The sequence below is a fragment of the Triticum dicoccoides genome, chromosome 2A (assembly GCF_002162155.2).
Source record: "Triticum dicoccoides isolate Atlit2015 ecotype Zavitan chromosome 2A, WEW_v2.0, whole genome shotgun sequence".
In the NCBI taxonomy this organism is placed as follows: Eukaryota; Viridiplantae; Streptophyta; class Magnoliopsida; order Poales; family Poaceae; genus Triticum; species Triticum dicoccoides.
In genome coordinates, this window is record NC_041382.1 from 739,390,276 (window position 1) to 739,415,431 (window position 25,156).

Below are 25,156 nucleotides of genomic sequence, written 5' to 3' on the forward strand. Positions count from 1 at the left end.
AAGTGGGAGACGAACACAACGTTCTCGTTGGGTTCAGGAGTAGGGACGACCTGCCCTCGAGCAGCCAGCCGATGTGAAACCTCGACGGTCAGGTATCTGGCCTCCCTCAACTTCTTGATGTCCTCTTCCATAACGGAGGAGGGCATCCATCGGCCTTGAAGGCTGGATCCGGACATGATTGAAGATCCGGAGCACCTAACCTAGGCTTTGGGTGTTAGAACTCGAGGCGGGGGAAGGGTTCGATTGAGCACGAGAGGGAAAAAGCGAAAACCTTGTCCCTTTATAAAGAGGGTGAATATCAAGTGTTCTCTCCATAGCGTTTAGGACTTGCCTATAATCTAGGAGTCCTAGACACGGTTGGGTTACCCACGACCGAATTAATGAGAATCCCGTAATTGCGGGAACACGATCTTTGCTTTGACAAGACGTGTCAAGAAACCGCCTCACGTTATGTGTAGAGCTGGTTGAAGAAAAACGGTTCGAATAATCACCGGGCCATGACATAACGTCATGCTGCCAAAACAAGCCAGCAAATTAGATCTGCGAAAATATTATTCTCTCTATGGTGGAATGTGGAACTTATTTTGCAGGGTCGGACACTATCCTCGTATTCAAATTCTTCTGTGATGTATTCGGAGAAGGAACCCGCCTTGCAATGCCGAAGACAATACTGCGCGCCGAACTCATCGTCATTGAAGCCTGGTTCAGGGGCTACTGAGGGAGTCCTGGATTAGGGGGTCTCCGGACAGCCGGACTATATCCTTTGGTCGGACTGTTAGACTATGAAGATACAAGATTGAAGACTTCGTCTCGTGTTCGGATGGGACTCTACTTGGCGTGGAAGGCAAGCTAGGCAGTACGGATATGGATATCTCCTTTGTAACCGACCTTGTGTAACCCTAACCCTCTCTGGTGTCTATATAAATCGAAGGGTTTTAGTCCGTAGGACAACAACAACAACATACAATCATACCATAGGCTAGCTTCTAGGGTTTAGCCTCTCTGATCTCGTGGTAGATCTACTCTTGTACTACCCATATCGTCAATATTAATCAAGCAGGACGTAGGGTTTTATCTCCATCAAGAGGGCCCGAACCTGGGTAAAACATCGTGTCCCCTGCCTCCTGTTACCATCCGGCTTAAAGGCACAGTTCGGGACCCCCTACCCGAGATCTGCCGGTTTTGACACCGACACCCACCTTAGCCACCCTCATCGACGGCCCTGTGCAGACATAATGAAAAGCCGAGCTCACTCATCGTGCATAAATCATGCATTCGGTGTCGTGTGTGTAGCATTTCTATAAAAAGAATGATGAAAAAGGCCAGTGATAATAAAAAGAAAAGGAATCGATGAAGAAAAAATTGGACACGCCCCTCGCTGCCTCCTCTCAGTTATCCACACCCACACACTTCACATACCTTATCCCTTCCACTGTCTCCCCACCGCTCTCAGGAAAAAAGCCGCCGCCACCGTCCTTGGTGCTCCCGGCGGTTACGGCGAAGGAGTCCCTGGGCATGCTGCTGCAGCACCAATGCCTCCGGCATCCGCACAGTCGTGGGCAACGCCAAATACAACGCCGGTGCCGCATATACGCGCGCGCGCCGGTCGCCGCCTCGGCCTCGGTTCGCCCGGCCGCGGATGAGGAGGAGGAGCAGGAGCAGTGGCGCAGGAGCCGGCAGCGTAGACGGAGGGAGAGGAGTAGCACGAGGGGCACGGACGGAGGGGTCGCCGGGGACGTTTGGCGCGCCACCACACAACGGTCTCAGGCCGCCGTGGGGAGGCAGAGAGGCGACACGGGAGGTTTCCTTTTGCGATTGTTTTTTTTTCTCCATATAAATTGGACGTGGGTTGTTTGATTGTTTCCCTTGTGCGCGGGCGTGGGTTGTTTCTCTTGTGCGAGCGTGGGCCTGGCAGAGTTTTCGTCTGCCATGTTCTCTTGTTTAATAGTAGTGTAGATTAAAGAGGGTACTTTCTTACTTGCTGATCACTGAATGCGTGAGTGATCATTATTATGTTGGATTGGTAGATGTTGTTTGATGCCATAAAAAGGCTCTGTACCTGAATCAACTATAGAGTGCCCAAAGAAAGAAGAAATAAACACTTTTGATAATTTAGCACCATTAAAAAATCGATGAACTAACCTTTTTTAAAGACTCTTCTGGGATATGTAGGTCGGCGATTCTACTGAGTTGGGGGTTCTCAAACAGTTTGACATTTGGGTGAGTGTCATTTGTCTTGAAATTCGTTGCATCTGGTACACACCATTTCTGTGCAACCAATTGGACTCATCATCTTCATAAATATTCTCTTTTTCGTCGAGGATGTCTCTGTTGAAATGCATGAAATTTGGTACTGCACCACCTGCACATGTTATGTTCTGCAGTTGTGTGACTGCCAATTGTCCGGTAGCTGGCATGAGTGACACAATGTTACTGCCATTGAGGACGGCAGCAATATGCTTATTTTGCTTGCGGGTTTGACGTTGTCGCTTTAATATTTCCTCTCTATTTTGTGCATACCACTCCATTTCCATCTGATTCTTAATCTCATTACAGTCTGAATATATGAAGAATAGATCATTCTATAATAATACAACTGGGCCGTATATCATGAAGTTGATCATCATTACCTTGTGATACACCCAATTGTGTGTGTACTCTGTTATTTAGGCCATTGATCTTGGCAGTGGCAATTTTTTTCCTGTTTGTAGGCCTAACGCCGTCTCTTATTAATCTCATCCCTATTTTGTGCATATTGCTCTCTATCCATCTGCCTTTTTATTTCTTTAGGGTCTGCAAATCATGACACAATTCAGCAGTTGAGCAACAATCGAGTGATTGGGTTATGATCATTACCTGTTGGGAGTGGTAGGGGCCATACAAAGTCCTTCAACCCTGTGAATGTCAAGAGTGTTATCATACAACTATCTTTGAAGGAATAGTATTACTGGAATATAGACATAGTAGAGTTTTACCAACTGTTTACCTTCAGAACATTATTGTGGTGCCTTTGCTTACCCAAATGAATTCAATTTGCATTAATATACTTAGTATAATGCTACAAGATGTAGTTATTTGTAATACTATTCATCTAGGTCTATTACCCAAATGAATTCAATTTGCATTAATTTACTTTCATAATGCTACAGAATATAATAGTTTGTAATGCTATTCATCTAGGTCTGCTACCCAAATGAATTCAATTTGCATTAATATACTTGGCATAATGTAACAGGATGTAGTAGTTTGTAATACTATTCATCTAGGTCTCTTTCAGAGTGTGGCCTTTTTATGTTCATATTACTTTAACTGAGCAATGGGTGAACCATATGCAGCTTGGTGAGGCTTTTAGGTGAGGTCAGTACCATGTGCATTTGCCAAGGCTTCATGGTATGATTTCAGGTTTAGGTCGGGTACGTACAATAGGGATCATGTTAGCATATGCTCATGCCATAAGATTCATTCTTTTTTTGATAAATTATAGAATGCCAACATGTTTTTATCATTATAATATGCAGAAAAGAAAGAGGATCAATCAAATGGATCACACTGGCAACATGTTGGCAAATAAGCATGCACCTGCGGAGCAGTTCATCGGTGTCGTGACGTCGTCGTACACGCAGTGCGCAATGGCGCGGGACAGTCTGGGTGGTGGCGGCATGTAAAAGCCTCGCGAAGTTTAGACAGTCTGGGCGGCACCTTTGTTGGTGAAGGGCGCAGACGTGAATGGCGCAGGGCAGGTCAGCTCGTCGCACCTGTCGTCGGGTCCCTCGTCGGCTGCGCAGGGCAACAATGGCACGGGTCAACCTGGACGCCTGGATGGCAACAAAGTTCAGATAGTCTGGGCGGTACCTGTATTGACGAAGAGCTTGTCGTTGCGGCCGTCGTCTGGTGCCTTGCCGTCTGCGCAGGGCAGCAATGGCGCGGGTAAACCTGGACGTCTGGATGACAATAGAGTTCAGTTAGTCTGGGCGTGGCACCTCTGTCGCCGAAGAGCTTGTCGTCGCCGTCGTGGTCAGGTGCCTCGCCGGCTGCCCAGGGCAGCGATGCCACGGGTTAACCTGTACGCCTGGATGGCAACAGGGAACGGCGGCAGAGGCGGGGGATAATAAATTGGTTGCCCTAATTTAGCAAGTTTCTTTCTGTATTGTTGAACAATGCATGCGGAATGGACGTGTGGTTTCCTTTTGTGATTGTTTTTTTCTCCATATAAATTGGACGTGGGTTGTTTGATTGTTTCCCTTGTGCGCGGGCGTGGGTTGTTTCTCTTGTGCGAGCGTGGGCCTGGCAGAGTTTTCGTCTGCCATGTTCTCTTGTTTAATAGTAGTGTAGATATAAATTGGACGTGGGTTGTTTGATTGTTTCCCTTGTGCGCGGGCGTGGGTTGTTTCTCTTGTGCGAGCGTGGGCCTGGCAGAGTTTTCGTCTGCCATGTTCTCTTGTTTAATAGTAGTGTAGATGTGGAGGACTATGCGTGTATCATGCCACATCACAGTCGTGTGTTAGCGCGGTTCTTTATTTAACTAGCATCGGCATTATTACTTCACGGTATCACCGATCCCACCGCATTAGTCGTTGGCATCTCATGAGGCCTCGGCTTTAACTGGAGAACTATCGTTGGATTATCTTTACATTGCCATCATGATCCAGTAGTCTGCAGTAGTTTTCTTTGAACTATGGGTTCTTAGAAGTGCCAGTAGGTTTTGTCTTCCATGTTTCACAATACAAATATTACATGAGCTACCCTACATGATTGCAAACCATCCGATCCAATTTGTTGGTGTGCTTGTTGTTATATGATGAATTGCCACTTTATGATCAATTTTATATATCCATGAATTCTTTTGAGGTCTATTTTTTTTCTTTGTTGCATAATTTTTATTCGTATATGCTCTCAGGTTTATTCTTCTTTCTCCAGCAAAGTTGGGGTCAATCTTCAAGAGGGGTTGTGTATGATACTCATATTATAAACATTGTAATTTAATCGATTCTCAACTGTAATTTGCTTGATACATCTCCAACGTATCTATAATTTTTGATTGTTCCATGCTACTATATTATCAACCTTGGATATTTTATATGCATTAATATGCTATTTTGTATGATTTTTGGGACTAACCTATTAACCTAGAGCCCAGTGTCAGTTTCTGTTTTTCCTTGTTTTTAAGTATCACAGAAAAGGAAAATTAAAAGGGGTCCAATTGACCTAAAACTTCACGGAGATCATTTTGGGACCAGAAGAAGCCCACAGAGTACCTGAGGTGGGCCAGAAGAGTCCCGAGGCCACCACGAGGGTGGGGGCACGCCCCCCTGCCTCGTGGCCGTCTCGTGGCCCCTTGGCCGACTTCTTTCGCCTATATATATCAACATACCCTTGAAACATCGCAAAGCAGAATAGATCGGGAGTTCCACCGCCAGAAGCCTCCGTAGCCATCGAAAACCAATATAGACCCGTTTCGGCACCCTGTCGGAGGGGGGAATCCCTCTCCGGTGGCCATCTTCATCATCCCGGTGCTCTCCATGACGAGGAGGGAGTAGTTCTCCCTCGGGGCTGAGGGTATGTACCAGTAGCTATGTGTTTGATCTCTCTCTCTCTCGTGTTCTTGAGGTGGTACGATCTTGATGTATTGCGAGCTTTGCTATTATATTTGGATCTTATGATGTTTCTCCCCCTCTACTTTCTTGTGATGGATTGAGTTTTCCCTTTGAAGTTATCTTATCGGATTGAGTCTTTAAGGATTTGAGAACACTTGATGTAATGTCTTGCATGTGCTTATCTGTGGTGACAATTGGATATCACGTGATCCACTTGATGTATGTTTTGGTGATCAACTTGTGAGTTTCGTGACCTCGTGAACTTATGCATAGGGGTTGGCACATGTTTTCATCTTGACTCTTCGGTAGAATCTGTGGGGCACTCTTTGAAGTTCTTTGTGTTGGTTGAATAGATGAATCTGAGATTGTGTGATGCATATCGTATAATCATACCCACGGATACTTGAGGTGACATTGGAGTATCTAGGTGACATTAGGGTTTTGGTTGATTTGTGTCTTAAGGTGTTATTCTAGTACGAACTATATGATAGATTGAACGGAAAGAATAGCTTCGTGTTATTTTACTATGGACTCTTGAATAGATCGATCAGAAAGGATAACTTTGAGGTGGTTTCGTACCCTACAATAATCTCTTCGTTTGTTCTCCGCTATTAGTGACTTTGGAGTGACTCTTTGTTGCATGTTGAGGGATAGTTATATGATCCAATTATGTTATTATTGTTGAGAGGATTTGCACTAGTGAAAGTATGAACCCTAGGCCTTGTTTCAACACATTGAAATACCGTTTGTGCTCACTTTTATCATTAGTTACCTTGCTGTTTTTATATTTTCATATTACAAAAACCATTATCTACTACTTGTATCTCCATCTCTTCGCCGAACTAGTGCACCTATACAATTTACGATTGTATTGGGTGTGTTGGGGACACAAGAGACTCTTTGTTATTTGGTTGCAGGGTTGCTTGAGAGAGACCATCTTCATCCTACGCCTCCCACGGACTGATAAACCTTAGGTCAACCACTTGAGGGAAATTTGTTACTGTCCTACAAACCTCTGCACTTGGAGGCCCAACAACGTCTACAAGAAGAAGGTTGTGTAGTAGACATCATTGCTCACCACACCATGTTGTCTTTTCGAGAGAACCACAAATGAACCTATGGATCCAGAACCATCTTCTCCTTATAATATTTCAATTAGAATTTACACTGTCTTTTTTACTTTGTTGCTACAATCAAATATTCCATACACGTGTGCTTTCAATTCCTTTATAACCAGCAAAACTATCGAGATTGACAACCTTGCTAGTTTCATGGGGGCAAGGTAGTATTTATCTATGTGTGTAGGTGTTGATCGCTAGATGTGTACTCAAACTCATGTTGGCTCGATAAACCTTCTGGTCACTTGAGGAAAACTGTTGCTTGCTGCTGATGTCTACTACACAACCTTCTTCTTGTAGACGTTGTTGGGCCTCCAAGTGCAGAGGTTTGTAGGACAGTAGCAAATTTCCCTCAAGTGGATGACCTAAGGTTTATCAATCCGTGGGAGGCATAGGATGAAGATGGTCTCTCTCAAGCAACTCTGCAACCAAATAACAAAGAGTCTCTTGTGTCCCTAACACACCCAATACAATAGTAAATTGTATAGGTGCACTAGTTCGGCGAAGAGATGGTGATACAAGGGCAATATGGATGGTAGATATAGGTTTTTGTAATCTGAAAATATAAAAACAGCAAGGTAACTAATGATAAAAGTGAGCACAAACGGTATTGCAATGCTAGGAAACAAGGCCTAGGGTTCGTACTTTCACTAGTGCAAGTTCTCTCAACAATAATAACATAACTGGATCACATAACTATCCCTCAACATGCAACAAAGAGTCACTCCAAAGTCACTAATAGCGAAGAACAAACGAAGAGATAATGGTAGGATATGAGACCACCTCAAAGTTATTCTTTCCAATCAATCCGTTGGGCTATTCATATGTGCCACAAACAGCCCTAGAGTTCGTACTAGAATAACACCTTAAGACACAAATCAACCAAAACCCTAATGTCACCTAGATACTCCAATGTCACCTCAAGTATCCGTGGGTATGATTATACTATATGCATCACACAATCTCAGATTCATCTATTCAACCAACACATAGAACCTCAAAGAGTGCCCCAAAGTTTCTACTGGAGAATCACGACGAAAACGTGTGCCAACCCCTATGCATAGGTTCATGGGCAGAACCCGCAAGTTGATCACCAAAACATACATCAAGTGAATCACGTGGGCCATTGTCACCACAGATACGCATGGCAAGACATACATCAAGTGTTCTCAAATCTTTAAAGACTCAATCCGATAAGATAACTTCAAAGGGGAAACTCAATCCATTACAAGAGAGTAGAGGGGGAGGAGAAACATAAGATCCAACTATAATAGCAAAAGCTCGCGATACATCAAGATCGTGCCAAATCAAGAACACGAGAGAGAGAGAGAGAGAGAGAGATCAAACACATAGCTACTGGTACATACCCTCAGCCCCGAGGGAGAACTACTCCCTACTCGTCATGGAGAGCACCGGGATGATTAAGATGGCCACCGGAGAGGGATTCCCCCTCCGGCAGGGTGTCGGAACGGGTCTAGATTGGCTTTCGGTGGCTACGGAGGCTTCTGGCGGCGGAACTCCCGATCTATTGTGCTCCTCAAAGTTTTTAGGGTATATGGGTATATATAGGAGGAAGAAGTACGTCGGTGGATCTCCGGGCTGTCCACGAGACAGGGGGGCGCGCCCCCCACCCTCGTGGGCAGCCCGGGACTCTCCTGGTCCATCTCCGATACTCCGTGGGCTTCTTCTGGTCCAAAAATAAGTTTCGTGAAGTTTCAGGTCAATTGGACTCCGTTTGATTTTCCTTTTCCGCGATACTCTAAAACAAGGAAATAACAGAAACTGGCACTGGGCTCTGGGTTAATAGGTTAGTCCCAAAAATCATATAAATGCATATAAAATATCCAAAACAGATAATATAATAGCATGGAACAATCAAAAATTATAGATACGTTGGAGACGTATCAGCATCCCCAAGCTTAATTCCTGCTCGTCCTCGAGTAGGTAAATGATAAAAACAGAATTTTTGATGTGGAATGCTACCTAACATATTTCTCTAAGTAATTATCTTCATTTTGGCATGAATGTTCAGATCCATAAGATTCAAGACAAAAGTTTAATAGTGACATAAAAAATACCTCAAGCATACTAACTAAGCAATCATGTCTTCTCAAAATAACATGGCCAAAGAAAGTTATCCCTACAAAATCATATAGTCTGGATATGCTCCATCTTCACCACACAAAATATTTAAATCATGCACAACCCCGATGACAAGCCAATCAATTGTTTCATACTTTTGATGTTCTCAAACTTTTTGAATCTTCACGCAATACATGAGCGTGAGCCATGGACATAGCACTATAGGTGGAATAGAATGGTGGTTGTGGAGAAGACAAAAAGGAGAAGATAGTGTCACATCAACTAGGCGTATTAACGGGCTATGGAGATGCCCATTAATAGATATCAATGTGAGTGAGTAGGGATTGCCATGCAACGGGTGCACTAAAGCTATAAGTGTATGAAAGCTCAAAAAGAAACTAAGTGGGTGTGCATCCAACTTGCTTGCTCACGAAGACCTAGGGCATTTTGAGGAAGCCCACCATTGGAATATACAAGCCAAGTTCTATAATGAAAGATTCCCACTAGTATATGAAAGTGACAACATAGGAGACTCTCTATCATGAAGATTATGGTGCTACTTTGAAGCACAAGTGTGGTAAAAGGATAGTAGCATTGTCCCTTCTCTCTTTTTCTCTCATTTTTTATTTTTTTGTTATTTTTTATTTGGGCCTTCTCTTTTTTATGGCCTCTTTTTTTTATTTGGGCTTCTTTGGCCTCTTTTTTTCGTCCGGAGTCTCATCCCGACTTGTGGGGGAATCATAGTCTCCATCATCCTTTCCTCACAGGGACAATGCTCTAATAAGGATGATCATCACACTTTTATTTACTTACAACTCAAGAATTACAACTCGATACTTAGAACAAAATATGACTCTATATGAATGCTTCTGGCGGTCTACCGGAATGTGCAATGACTCATGGGTGACATGTATGAAAGGATTATGAATGGTGGCTTTGCCACAAATACAATGTCAACTACATGATCATGCAAAACAATATGACAATGATGGAGCGTGTCATAATAAACGGAACGGTGGAAAGTTGCATGGCAATATATCTCGGAATGGCTATGGAAATGCCATGATAGGTAGGTATGGTGGCTGTTTTGAGGAAGGTATATGGTGGGTGTATGATACCGGCGAAAGGTGCGCGGTACTAGAGAGGCTAGCAATGGTGGAAGGGTGAGAGTGCGTATAATCCATGGACTCAACATTAGTCATAAAGAACTCATATACTTATTGCAAAAATCTATTAGTTATCGAAACAAAGTACTACGCGCATGCTCCTAGGGGATAGATTGGTAGGAAAAGACCATCGCTCGCCCCCGACCGCCACTCATAAGGAAGACAATCAATAAATAAATCATGCTCCAACTTCGTCACATAACGGTTCACCATACGTGCATGCTACGGGAATCACAAACTTCAACACAAGTATCTCTCAAATTCACAACTACTCAACTAGCATGACTCTAATATCACCATCTCCATATCTCAACACAATTATCAAGTATCAAACTTCTCTTAGTATTCAATGCACTTCATATGAAAGTTTTTATTGTATCCCTCTTGGATGCCCATCATATTAGGACTAAGTTCATAACCAAAGCAAATTAACATGCTGTTCTAAAGACTCTCAAAATGATATAAGTGACGCATGAGAGTTAATCTATTTCTATAAAATAAAACCACCACCGTTCTCTAAAAGGATATAAGTGAAGCAATAGAGCAAATGGCAAACTACTCCGAAAGATATAAGTGAAGATCAATGAGTAGTCGAATAATTATGCAACTATGTGAAGACTATCTAACATTTAATAATTTCAGATCTTGGTATTTTATTCAAACAGCAAGCAAAACTAAATAAAATAAAATGACGCTCCAAGCAAAACACATATCATGTGGTAAATAAAAATATAGTTTCAAGTAAAGTTACCGATGAACGAAGACGAAAGAGGGGATGCCTTCCGGGGCATCCCCAAGCTTAGGCTTTTGGTTGTCCTTGAATATTACCTTGGGGTGCCTTGGGCATCCCCAAGCTTAGGCTCTTTCCACTCCTTATTCCATAGTCCATCGAATCTTTAACCAAAACTTGAAAACTTCACAACACAAAACTTAACAGAAAACTCGTAAGCTCCGTTAGCGAAAGAAAACAAGACACCACTTAAAGGTACTGTAATTAACTCATTATTTATTTATATTTGTGTTAAACCTACTGTATTCCAACTTTTCTATGGTTTATAAACTCTTTTACTAGCCATAGATTCATCAAAATAAGTAAACAACACATGAAAAACAGAATCTGTCAAAAACAGAACAGTTTGTAGTAATCTGTATTTAATGCAAACTTCTGGAAACCCAAAAATTCTAAAATAAATTTCTGGACATGAGGAATTTATCTATTAATCATCTTCAAAAAGAATTAACTAAATATCACTCTCCAATAAAAAAATGGCAGCAATTCTCGTGAGCGCTAAATTTTCTGTTTTTTACAGCATGATCGCAAAGACTTTCCCCAAGTCTTCCCAAAGGTTCTACTTGGCACAATCACTAATTAAAAGCATAAAACCACATCTAAACAGAGTCTAGATGAATTATTAATTACTAAACAGGAACAAAAAGTAAAGAACAAGAATATGATTGGGTTGCCTCCCAACAAGCGCTATCGTTTAACTCCCCAAGCTAGGCATGATGATTTCAATGATGCTCACATAAAAGATAAGAATTGAAACATAAAGAGAGCATCATGAAGAATATTACTAGCACATTTAATTCTAACCCACTTCCTATGCATAGGGATTTTGTGAGCAAACAACTTATGTGAACAAGAATCAGCTTGCATAGGAAGGTAAAGCAAGCAACACTTCAAGATTTTCAACATGTAGAGAGGAAACTTGATATTATTGCAACTCCTACAAGCATATATTCCTCCCTCATAATAATTTTCAGTAGCATAATTAATGAATTCAACAATATAACCATCAAATAAAGCATTTCATGATCTACAAGCATAGAAAATTTACTACTCTCCACATAAGCAAATTTCTTCTCATGAATAATAGTGGGAGCAAACTCAACAAAATAACTATCATGTGAGGCATAATCCAATTGAAAACTAAAATCATGATGACAAGTTTCATGGTTATCATTATTCTTTATAGCATACAAGTCATCACAATAATCATCATAGATAGCAACTTTGTTCTCATAATCAATTGGAACCTCTTCCGGAATAGTGGATTCATCACAAAATAAAGTCATGACCTCTCCAAATACACTTTCATAAATATAATCATCATAAATAGGAGGCATGCTTTCATCATAATAAATTTGCACATAAAAACTTGGGGGACAAAAAATATCATCTTCATCAAACATAGCTTCCCCAAGCTTGTGGCTTTGCATATCATTAGCATCATAGATATTCAAGGAATTCATACTAACAACATTGCAATCATGCTCATCATACAAATGTTTAGTGCCAAACATTCTAATGCATTCTTCTTCTAACACTTTGGCACAATTTTCCTTTCCATCATACTCATGAAAGATATTAAAAAGATGAAGCGTATAAGGCAAACTCAATTCCATTTTTTTGTAGTTTTCTTTTATAAATTAAACTAGTGCTAAAACAAGAAACAAAAAGATTCGATTGCAAAATCTAAAGATATACCTTCAAGCTCTAACCTCCCCGGCAACGGCGCCAGAAAAGAGCTTGATGTCTACTACACAACCTTCTTCTTGTAGACGTTGTTGGGCCTCCAAGTGCAGAGGTTTGTAGGACAGTAGCAAATTTCCCTCAAGTGGATGACCTAAGGTTTATCAATCTATGGGAGGCGTAGGATGAAGATGGTCTCTCTCAAGCAACCCTGCAACCAAATAACAAAGAGTCTCTTGTGTCCCCAACACACCCAATACAATAGTAAATTGTATAGGTGCACTAGTTCGGCGAAGAGATGGTGATACGAGTGCAATATGGATGGTAGATATAGGTTTTTGTAATCTGAAAATATAAAAATAGCAAGGTAATTAATGATAAAAGTGAGCACAAACGGTATTGCAATGCTAGAAACAAGGCCTAGGGTTCATACTTTCACTAGTGCAAGTTCTCTCAACAATAATAACATAATTGGATCACATAACTATCCCTCAACATGCAACAAAGAGTCACTCCAAAGTCACTAATAGCGGAGAACAAACGAAGAGATTATGGTAGGGTACGAGACCACCTCAAAGTTATTCTTTCCAATCAATCCGTTGGGCTATTCATATAAGTGTCACAAACAGCCCTGGAGTTCGTACCAGAATAACACCTTAAGACACAAGTCAACCAAAACCCTAATGTCACCTAGATACTCCAATGTCACCTCAAGTATCCATGGGTATGATTATACGATATGCATCACACAATCTCAGACTCATCTATTCAACCAACACATAGAACCTCAAAGAGTGCCCCAAAGTTTCTACTGGAGAATCACGACGAAAACGTGTGCCAACCCCTATGCATAGGTTCATGGGCGGAACCCACAAGTTGATCACCAAAACATACATCAAGTGAATCACGTGGGCCATTGTCACCACAGATACGCACGACAAGACATACATCAAGTGTTCTCAAATCTTTAAAGACTCAATCCGATAAGATAACTTCAAAGGGGAAACTCAATCCATTACAAGAGAGTAGAGGGGGAGGAGAAACATAAGATCCAACTATAATAGCAAAGCTCGCGATACATCAAGATCGTGCCAAATCAAGAACACAAGAGAGAGAGAGAGAGAGATCAAACACATAGCTACTGGTACATACCCTCAGCCCCGAGGGAGAACTACTCCCTCCTCGTCATGGAGAGCACCGGGATGATGAAGATGGCCACCGGAGAGGGATTCCCCCTCCGGCAGGGTGCCAGAACGGGTCTAGATTGGCTTTCGGTGGCTACGGAGGATTCTGGCGGCGGAACTCCCGATCTATTGTACTATGATACGTCTCCAACGTATCTATAATTTTTGATTGCTCCATGCTATATTATCTACTCTTTTGGACATTATTGGGCTTTATTATCCACTTTTATATTATTTTTGGGACTAACCTATTAACCGGAGGCCCAGCCCAGAATTGCTGTTTTTTTGCCTGTTTTAGGGTTTCGAAGAAAATAAATATCTAATGGAGTCCAAACGGAATGAAACCTTCGGGAATGTGATTTTCTCAACGAACAAGACCCGAGAGACTTGGACCCTACATTAAGAAAGAAAAGAGGAGGCCACGAGGTAGGGGGCGCGCCTGCCTACCCTAGGCGCGCCCTCCACCCTCGTGGGCCCCCTGTTGCTCCACCGATGTACTCCTTCCTCCTATATATATCCACGTACCCCCAAACGACCAGATACGGAGCCAAAACCCTAATTCCACCGCCGTAACTTTCTGTATCCACGAGATCCCATCTTGGGGCCTGTTCCGAAGCTCCGCCGGAGGGGGCATCGATCACGGAGGGCTTCTACATCAACACCATAGCCTCTCCGATGAAGTGTGAGTAGTTTACCTCAGACCTACGGGTCCATAGTTAGTAGATAGATGGCTTCTTCTCTCTTTTTGGATCTCAATACAATGTTCCCCCCCTCTCTTGTGGAGAACTATTCAATGTAATCTTCTTTTTGCGGTGTGTTTGTTGAGACCGATGAATTGTGGGTTTATGATCAAGTCTATCTATGAATAATATTTGAATCTTCTCTGAATTATTTTATGTATGATTGGTTATCTTTGCAAGTCTCTTCGAATTATCAGTTTGGTTTGGCCTACTAGATTGATCTTTCTTGCAATGGGAGAAGTGCTTAGCTTTGGGTTCAATCTTGCGGTGTCCTTTCCCGGTGACAGTAAGGGCAGCAAGGCACATATTGTATTGTTGCCATCGAGGATAGCAAGATGGGGTTTTCTTCATATTGCATGAATCTATCCCTCTACATCATGTCATCTTGTTTAAGGCGTTACTTTGTTTTTAACTTAATACTCTAGATGCATGCTGGATAGCGGTCGATGAGTGGAGTAATAGTAGTAGATGCAAGCAGGAGTCGGTCTACTTGTCTCGGACGTGATGCCTATATACATGATCAGACCTAGATATTCTCATAACTATGCTCAATTCTGTCAATTGCTCAACAGTAATTTGTTCACCCACCGTAGAATACTTATGCTCTCGAGAGAAGCCACTAGTGAAACCTATGGCCCCCGGGTCTATCTTTATCATATTGATCTCCTACTACTTAGTTATTTCCTTTGTTATTTACTTTGCCTTTATTTTACTTTGCATCTTTATCATAAAAATACCAAAAATATTAGATCTCACTCTCGTAAGTGGCCTTATAGGGATTCGCAACCCCTATTTGCGTTGGTTACGAGGATTTATTTGTTTTGTGCAGGTGCGAGGGACTCGCGCGTAGCCTCCTACTGGATTGATACCTTGGTTCTCAAAAACTGAGGGAAATACTTACGCTACTTGCTGCATCATCCCTTCCTCTTCGAGGAAAACCAACGCAGTGATCAAGAGATAGCAAGAAGGATTTCTGGCGCCGTTGCCGGGGATGTCTACGCAAAAGTCAACATACCAAGTACCCATCACATACCCTTATCTCCCACATTACATTATTTGCCATTTGTCTCTCGTTTCCCTCCCTCCCCCACTTCACCCTTGCCGTTTTATTCGCCCTCTCTCTCTATCCTCCCTCTCTATTTGCCTCTTTTTGCCCGCTTGCCTTTTGTTTGCTTGTGTGTTAGTTTGCTTGCTTGTCACGATGGCTCAAGATAATACTAAATTGTGTGACTTCACCAACACCAACAACAATGATTTTATTAGCACTCCGATTGCTCCTCTTACCGATGCTAAATCTTGTGAAATTAATACTGCTTTGCTGAATCTTGTTATGAAAGATCCGTTCTCCGGCCTTCCTAGTGAAGATGCCGCTACTCATCTAAATAGCTTCGTTGATTTGTGTGACATGCAAAAGAAGAAAGATGTGGATAATGGTTAAATTGAAGCTATTTCCTTTTTTGCTTAGAGATCGTGCTGAAGCTTGGTTTTCGTCTTTGCCTAAAAATAGTATTGATTCATGGAACAAGTGCAAAGATGCTTTTATCTCTAAGTATTTTCTTACCGCTAAGATCATCTCTCTTAGAAACAATATTATGAATTTTAAGCAACTTGATCATGAACATGTTGCACAAGCTTGGGATAGAATGAAATTAATGATACGTAATTGTCCTACTCATGGTTTAGATTTGTGGATGATTATACAAATTTTTATGCCGGATTGAATTTTGCTTCTAGAAATCTTTTAGATTCGGCCGCGGGAGGCACTTTTATGGAAATAACTTTAGGAGAAGCTACTAAACTCCTAGATAATATTATGATTAATTATTCTCAATGGCATACTGAAAGATCTACTAATAAAAAGGTGCATGCTATAGAAGAAATTAATGTTTTGAGTGGGAAGATGGATGAACTTATGAAATTATTTGCTAATAAGAGTGTTTCTTATGATCCTAAGGATATGCCCTTGTCTACTTTGATTGAGAATAATAATGAATCTATGGATGTGAATTTTGTTGGTAGGAACAATTTTGGTAACAACGCGTATAGAGGAAATTTCAACCCTAGGCCTTACCCTATTAATCCCTCTAATAATCATGGTAATTCCTACAGCAATTCTTATGGAAATTATAATAAGATTCCCTCTGATTTTGAATCTAATATTAAAAAATTTATTACTTCGCAAAATAATTTTAATGCTATGATTAAAGAAAAATTGCTTAAGATTGATGATTTGGCTAGGAACATTGATAGAATTGCTCTTGATGTTGATTCTTTGAAACTTAGATCTATTCCACCTAAGCATGATATCAATGAGTCTCTCAAATCCATGAGAATTTTCATTAATGAGTGCAAAGAAAGAACCGCTAGGATGCGTGCTAAGAAAGATGCCTTTATAAGAGCGTGTTCTTCTAGTTCCTATGAAAATAAAGATGAAGATCTAAAAGTTATTGATGTGTCCCCTATTAAATCTTTGTTTTGCAATATGAATCTTGATAATGATGGGACTGAATATGATCCACCTTTACCTAGAAGGCGTTCCAAGAATTCAGAATTTGTTGATCTTGATGCTAAAATTGATAAAAGTGGGATTGAAGGAATTAAAACCCTAGATGTTGCTAAATCCACTATTATGGATTTCAAGGAATTTAACTATGAAAATTGCTCTTTGATTTATTGTATTTCCTTGTTGCAATCCGTGCTAAATTCTCCTCATGCTTATAGTCAAAATAAAGCGTTTACTAAACATATCATTGATGCCTTGATGCAATCTTATGAAAAAAACTTGAACTGGAAGTTTCTATCCGTAGAAAACTTTATGATGAGTGGGAACCAACTATTAAAATTAAAATTAAAGATCATGAATGCTATACTTTATGTGATTTGGGTGCTAGTGTTTCCACGATTCCAAAGACTTTGTGTGATTTGTTAGGTTTCCGTGATTTTGATGATTGCTCTTTAAACTTGCACCTTGGGGATTCCAATATTAAGAAACCTATGGGAAGAATTAATGATGTTCTTATTGTTGCAAATAGGAATTATGTGCCCGTAGATTTTATTGTTCTTGACATAGATTGTAATCCTTCATGTCCTATTATTCTTGGTAGACCTTTCCTTAGAACGATTGGTGCAATTATTGATATGAAGGAAGGAAATATTAGATTCCAATTTCCATTACGGAAAGGCATGGAACACTTTCCTAGAAAGAAAATTAAATTACCTTATGAATCTATTATGAGAGCCACTTATGGATTGCCTACCAAAGATGGAAATTCCTAGATCTATTCTTGCTTGTTATGCCTAGCTAGGGGCGTTAAACGATAGCGCTTGTTGGGAGGCAACCCAATTTCATTTTTATTCCTTTCTTTTTGCTACTGTTTAGTAATAAATAATTTATCTAGCCTCTGTTTTTGTTGTGTTTTTGTGTTTAATTAGTGTTTGTGCCAAATAGAACCGTTGGGAAGACTTGGGGAAAGTCTTGTTGAACTTGCTGTAAAAAACAGAAACTTTAGCACTCACGAGAACTGCTGTCATTTTTATTTGAAAAGTGATATTTAGTTAATTCTTTTTGAAAATGATTAATAGATAAATTCCTCACGTCCATAAATTTATTTTTGAATTTTTGGGGTTCCAGATCTTGCGCTAGCTACAGATTACTACAGACTGTTCTGTTTTTGACAGATTCTGTTTTTCGTGTGTTGTTTGCATATTTTGATGAATCTATGGCTAGTAAAATAGTTTATAAACCATAGAGAAGTTGGAATACAGTAGGTATAACACCAATATAAATAAATAATGAGTTCATTACAGTACCTTGAAGTGGTCTTTTGTTTTCTTTCGCTAACGGAGCTCACGAGATTTTCTACTTTAAGTTTTGTGTTGTGAAGTTTTCAAGTTTTGGGTAAAGATTTGATGGATTATGGAACCAGGAGTGGAAAGAGCCTAAGCTTGGGGATGCCCATGGCACCCCCAACATAATCTAAGGACACCTAAAAGCCAAAGCTTGGGGATGCCCCGGAAGGCATCCCCTCTTTCGTCTACTTCTATCGGTAACTTTACTTGGATCTATATTTTTATTCGCCACATGATATGTGTTTTGCTTGGAGCGTCTTGTATTATTTGAGTCTTTTCTTGTTAGTTTACCACAAACATACTTGCTGTACACACCTTTTGAGAGAGCCATACATGATTTAGAATTTGTTAGAATACTCTATGTGCTTCGCTTATATCTTTTGAGTTATCTAATTTTGCTCTAGTACTTCACTTATATCTTTTAGAGAATGGTGGTGAGGGAGTTACGAAAGAAGCTTCAGACTCATATTGTTCATGGGTTGAGAGCGGGAGTTGAACTCTAGGAGGTCGAATCCCCCCTTGTTCCTCAGTAGCTCAGTGGTCCCGGGCCGGGGCTCGCTTTTTGGGAAGCCCGTTCCCACCGCGCTCACGGCCCGACTCCTCTATTAGATATGAATTTCCCGTTGGAAATCGAGGTACATACTCCAAAAATCCCTGGTTTTTGCCTTCGGTTAGCAACTCGTCTAAGTTTAAGATCGTATTCCATCTTTGTAAGGACATAGAAAGGGGTTTCGGTAGTGACTGTCCTATCAATAGACCGAATGGTCATCAGTTGCCCTCACGGCCTAACGCCGTTTTTGAGCTCCATCACATGCTTAAGAAGGGATTTGTTTTATAGAAACTATTGATCTCTCATGCTTCACTTAGATTATTTTGAGAGTCTTAAATAGCATGGTAATTTGCTTAAAATCCTAATATGCTAGGTATTCAAGAATAAAAACTTTCTTATGAGTGTGTTGAATACTATGATAAGTTTGATACTTGATAATTGTTTTGAGATATAAAGATGGTGATATTAAAGTTGTGCTAGTTGAGTAGTTGTGAATTTGAGAAATACTTGTGTTGAAGTTTGTGATTCCCGTAGCATGCACGTATGGTGAACTGTTATGTGATGAATTCGGAGCATGATTTATTTTTTGATTGCCTTCCTTATGAGTGGCGGTCGGGGACGAGCGATGGTCTTTTCCTACCAATCTATCCCTCTAGGAGCATGCACGTAATACTTTGCTTTGATAACTTGTAGATTTTTGCAATAAGTATATGAGTTCTTTATGACTAATGTTGAGTCCATGGAATATACGCACTCTCACCCTTCCACCTTTGCTAGCCTCTCTAATACCGCGCACCTTTCATCGGTATCATACACCCACCATATACCTTCCTCAAAACAGCCACCATACCTACCTATTATGGCATTTCCATAGCCATTCCGAGATATATTGCCATGCAACTTTCCACCGTTCCATTTATTATGGCACACTCCATCATTGTCATATTGCTTAGCATGATCATGTAGTTGACATCGTATTTGTGGCAAAGCCACCATTCATAATTCTTTTATACATGTCACTCATGAGTTATTGCATATCCCGGTACACCGCCGGAGGCATTCATATAGAGTCATATTTTGTTCTAAGTATCGAGTTGTAAGAAAAATAAAAGTGTGATGATCATCATTATTAGAGCATTGTCCCAGTAAGGAAAGGATGATGGAGACTATGATTCCCCCACAAGTCGGGATGAGACTCCGGACGAAAAATAAAAAAAGAGAAAGAAAAGAGGCCAAAAAGAGAGAGAGAGAAAAAAGGCCCAAATAAAAAAAATGAGAGAAAAAGAGAGAATGGACAATGTTACTATCCTTTTACCACACTTGTGCTTCAAAGTAGCACCATGATCTTCATAGTAGAGAGTCTCTCATGTTATCACTTTCATATACTAGTGGGAATTTTCATTATAGAACTTGGCTTGTATATTCCAATGATGGGCTTCCTCAAAATGCCCTAGGTCTTCATGAGCAAGCAAGTTGGATGCACACCCACTTAGTTTCTTTTTGAGCTTTCATATACTTATAGCTCTAGTGCATCCGTTGCATGGAAATCCCTACTCACTCACATTGATACCTATTGATGGGCATCTCCATAGCCCGTTGATACGCATAGTTGATGTGAGACTATCTTCTCCCTTTTTGTCTTCTCCACAACCACCACTCTATTACACCTATAGTGCTATATCCATGGATCACGCTCATGTATTGCGTGAAGATTGAAAAAGTTTTGAGAATGTCAAAAGTATGAAACAATTGCTTGGCTTGTCACCGGGGTTGTGCATGATTTAAATATTTTGTGTGGTGAAGATAGAGCATAGCCAGACTATATGATTTTGTAGGGATAACTTTCTTTAGCCATGTTATTTTGAGAAGACATAATTGCTTTGTTAGTATGCTTGAAGTATTATTATTTTTATGTCAATATGAACTTTTGTCTTGAATCTTTCGGATCTGAATATTCATACCACAATTAAGAAGAATTACATTAAAATTATGCCAAGTAGCACTCCGCATCAAAAATTCTGTTTTTATCATTTACCTACTCGAGGACGAGCAGGAATTAAGGTTGGGGATGCTTGATACGTCTCCAACGTATCTATAATTTTTGATTGCTCCATGCTATATTATCTACTATTTTGGACATTATTGGGCTTTATTATCCACTTTAATATTATTTTTGGGACTAACCTATTAACCGGAGGCCCAACCCAGAATTGCTGTTTTTTTGCCTGTTTTAGGGTTTCGAAGAAAAGGAATATCAAACGGAGTCCAAACGGAATGGAACCTTCGGGAACGTGATTTTCTCAATGAACAAGACCCGGGAGACTTGGACCCTACATCAAGAAAGAAAAGAGGAGGCCACGAGGTAGGGGGCGCACCTGCCTACCCTAGGCGCGCCCTCCACCCTCGTCGCCCCCTGTTACTCCACCGACGTACTCCTTCCTGCTATATATATCCACGTACCCCCAAATGACCAGATACGGAGCCAAATCCCTAATTCCACCGCCGTAACTTTCTGTATCCACGAGATCCCATCTTGGGGCCTGTTTCGGAGCTCCGCCGGAGGGGGCATCGATCACGGAGGGCTTCTACATCAACACCATAGTCTCTCCGATGAAGTGTAAGTAGTTTACCTCAGACCTACGGGTCCATAGTTAGTAGCTAGATGACTTCTTCTCTCTTTCTGGATCTCAATACAATGTTCTCCCCCTCTCTTGTGGAGAACTATTCGATGTAATCTTCTTTTTGCGGTGTGTTTGTTGAGACCGATGAATTGTGGGTTTATGATCAAGTCTATCTATGAATAATATTTGAATCTTCTCTGAATTCTTTTATGTATGATTGGTTATCTTTGCAAGTCTCTTCGAATTATCAGTTTGGTTTGGCCTACTAGATTGATCTTTCTTGCAATGGGAGAAGTGCTTGGCTTTGGGTTCAATCTTGCGGTGTCCTTTCCCGGTGACAGTAAGGGCAGCAAGGCACGTATTGTATTGTTGCCATCGAGGATAGCAAGATGGGGTTTTCTTCATATTGCATGAGTCTATCCCTCTACATCATGTCATCTTGCTTAAGGCGTTACTCTTTTTTTAACTTAATACTCTAGATGCATGCTGGATAGCGGTCGATGAGTGGAGTAATAGTAGTAGATGCAGGCAGGAGTCGGTCTACTTGTCTCGGACGAGATGCCTATATACATGATCATACCTAGATATTCTCATAACTATGCTCAATTCTGTCAATTGCTCAACAGTAATTTGTTCACCCACCGTAGAATACTTATGCACTCGAGAGAAGCCACTAGTGAAACCTATGGCCCCCGGGTCTATCTTTATCATATTGATCTCCTACTACTTAGTTATTTCCTTTGTTATTTATTTTACTTTGCATCTTTATCATAAAAATACCAAAAATATTATCTTATCATATCTATCAGATCTCACTCTCGTAAGTGGCCTTATAGGGATTGACAACTCATATTTGCGTTGGTTGCGAGGATTTATTTGTTTTGTGCAGGTGCGAGGGACTCGCGTGTAGCCTCCTACTGGATTGATACCTTTATTCTCAAAAACTAAGGGAAATACTTACGCTACTTTGTTGCATCATCCATTCCTCTTCGGGGAAAACCAACGCAGTGCTCAAGAGGTAGCATGCTCCTCGAAGTTTTTAGGGTATATGGGTATATATAGGAGGAAGAAGTACGTCGGTGGATCTCCGGGCTGTCCACAAGGTAGGGGGGCGCGCCCCCACCCTCGTGGGCAGCCCGAGACTCTCCTGGTCCATCTCCGATACTCAGTGGGCTTCTTCTGGTCCAAAAATAAGTTCCATGAAGTTTCAGGTCAATTGGACTCCGTTTGATTTTCCTTTTCTGCGATACTCTAAAACAAGGGGAAAAAAGAAACTGGCACTGGGCTCTGGGTTAATAGGTTAGTGCCAAAAATCATATAAAATAGCATATAAATGCATATAAAACATCCAAAACAGATAATATAATAGGATGGAACAATCAAAAATTATAGATACGTTGGAGACGTATCACTGCAAACCCTTGCACTTGAGGGGCCAACACCTTCCTAGTTGATAGGAAGCAGCAAACCTTCTTGTGTTTTTCCCGCTCATCGTCTTCGAGGCGATCTTGCTCTACGGTGCCAAAGGCGGAACTCCCATCTCCTCGGTCGCGCTTGACCAGCTCGAAGGCGCCGACGTCGACCTCCTTGGTCTCACTACCGGACTCTCCCATGGTCTCCTCGGGAAGGTCATCAATGTCTATCTCCACTAGGGGCGCCTTGGCACGAGTTGCGCACGTTGAGGTGGCGGGATCCTCAGTTGGGAGCCAAATCACCTTGGTTGCCCACGAATGATACACCTACAAAAATAAACAGAGGACCAATTCAAATTTCCAAACGACATAAGCTGACAAAAGTTAAGTAAATACTCGTTGTAGGTACGGATGACCCACAAGTATAGGGGATCTATCGTAGTCCTTTCGATAAGTAAGAGTGTCAAACCCAACGAGGAGCAGAAGGAAATGATAAGCGGTTTTCAGCAAGGTATTCTCTGCAAGTACTTAAATAAGTGGTAACAAATAGTTTTGTGATAGGATAATTGTAACGAGCAACAAGTAACAAAAGTAAATAAAGTGCAGCAAGGTGGCCCAATCCTTTTGTAGCAAAAGACAAGCCAGAACAAACTCTTATAATAGGAAAAGCGCTCCCGAGGACACATGGGAATATCGTCAAGCTAGTTTTCATCACGTTCATATGATTCACGTCCGATACTTTGATAATTTGATATGTGGGTCGACCGGTGCTTGGGTGCTGTTCTTACTTGAACAAGCATCCCACTTATGATTAACCTCTATTGCAAGCATCCGAACTACAACAAAAGTATTAAGGTAATCCTCACCATATCATGAAACATGTGGATCCAAATCAGCCCCTTACGAAGCAACACATAAACTAGGGTTTAAGCTTTTATCACTCTAGCAACCCATCATCTACTTATTACTTCCCAATGCCTTCCTCTAGGCCCAAATAATGGTGAAGTGTTATGTAGTCGACGTTCACATAACGCCACTAGAGGCTAGACAACATACATCTTATCAAAATATCAAACAAATACCAAATTCACATGACTACTCATAGCAAGACTTCTCCCTTGTCCTCAGGAACGAACGTAATTACTCACAAAGCATATTCATGTTCATAATCAGAGGGGTAATAATATGCATATAGGATCTGAACATATGATCTTCCACCAAATAAACCAACTAGCATCAACTACAAGGAGTAATCAACACTACTAGCAACCTACTAGCACCAATCTGGGACTTTGAGACAAGAATTGGATACAAGAGATGAACTAGGGTTTGGAGATGAGATGGTGCTGGTGAAGATGTTGATGGAGATTGCCCTCTCCTGATGAGAGGAGCGTTGGTGATGACGATGGTGATGATTTCCCCCTCCCGGAGGGAAGTATCCCCGGCAGAACAATTCTGCCGGAGCTCTAGATTGGATCCGCCAAGGTTCCGCCTCGTGGCGGCGGAGTCTCGTCCCAAAAAGTTCCTTCTTATTTTTTTCTCATCGAAAGACTTCATATAGGAGAATATGGGCGTCGGAGAGCCACCAGGGGGCCCATGAGGTAGGGGGGCGCGCCCCCCACCCTCGTGAGCAGGGTGTGGGCCCCCTGGCCTTCATCTTTGGTGAGGATTTTTCTTTATTTATTTTAAGACGTTCCATGGAGTTTCAGGACTTTTGGAGTTGCGCAGAATAGGTCTCTAATATTTGCTCCTTTTCCAGCCCAGAATTCTAGCTGCCGGCATTCTCCCTCCTTATGTAAACCTTGTAAAATAAGAGAGAATAGCCATACGTATTGTGATATAAATGAAATAATAGTCCATAATGCAATAAATATCGATATAAAAGCATGATGCAAAATGGACGTATCAACTCCCCCAAGCTTAGACCTTGCTTGTCCTCAAGCGAAAAGCCGATAACAATAAATATGTCCTCATGTTTAGAGGTAGAGGCGTCGATAAAAAATAAAATATGGACATGAAGGCATCATGATTATTCTCATAACAACAACATATATAGATTTTGTCATATGATTACTTATGTTCAAGTGATGATCTATTCACAATGCAAAAGTATAAATCATAAACCTTATTGGGCTCCGACAAACTATAATCTCAGTCATTGAAGCAATTGCAATTTATCATAACATCGGAAATAGTCTATGTCAGAGCTAAAAAGCAAGTCCACATACTCAACTATCATTTAGTCCTCCATAATTGCTAACACTCACGCAATACTTGTGGTTACGGAGTTTTAATCGGACACAGAGAAAGATAGGGGCTTATAGTTTTGCCCCACAACCTTTTACCTCAAGGGCAATGTCAACAATA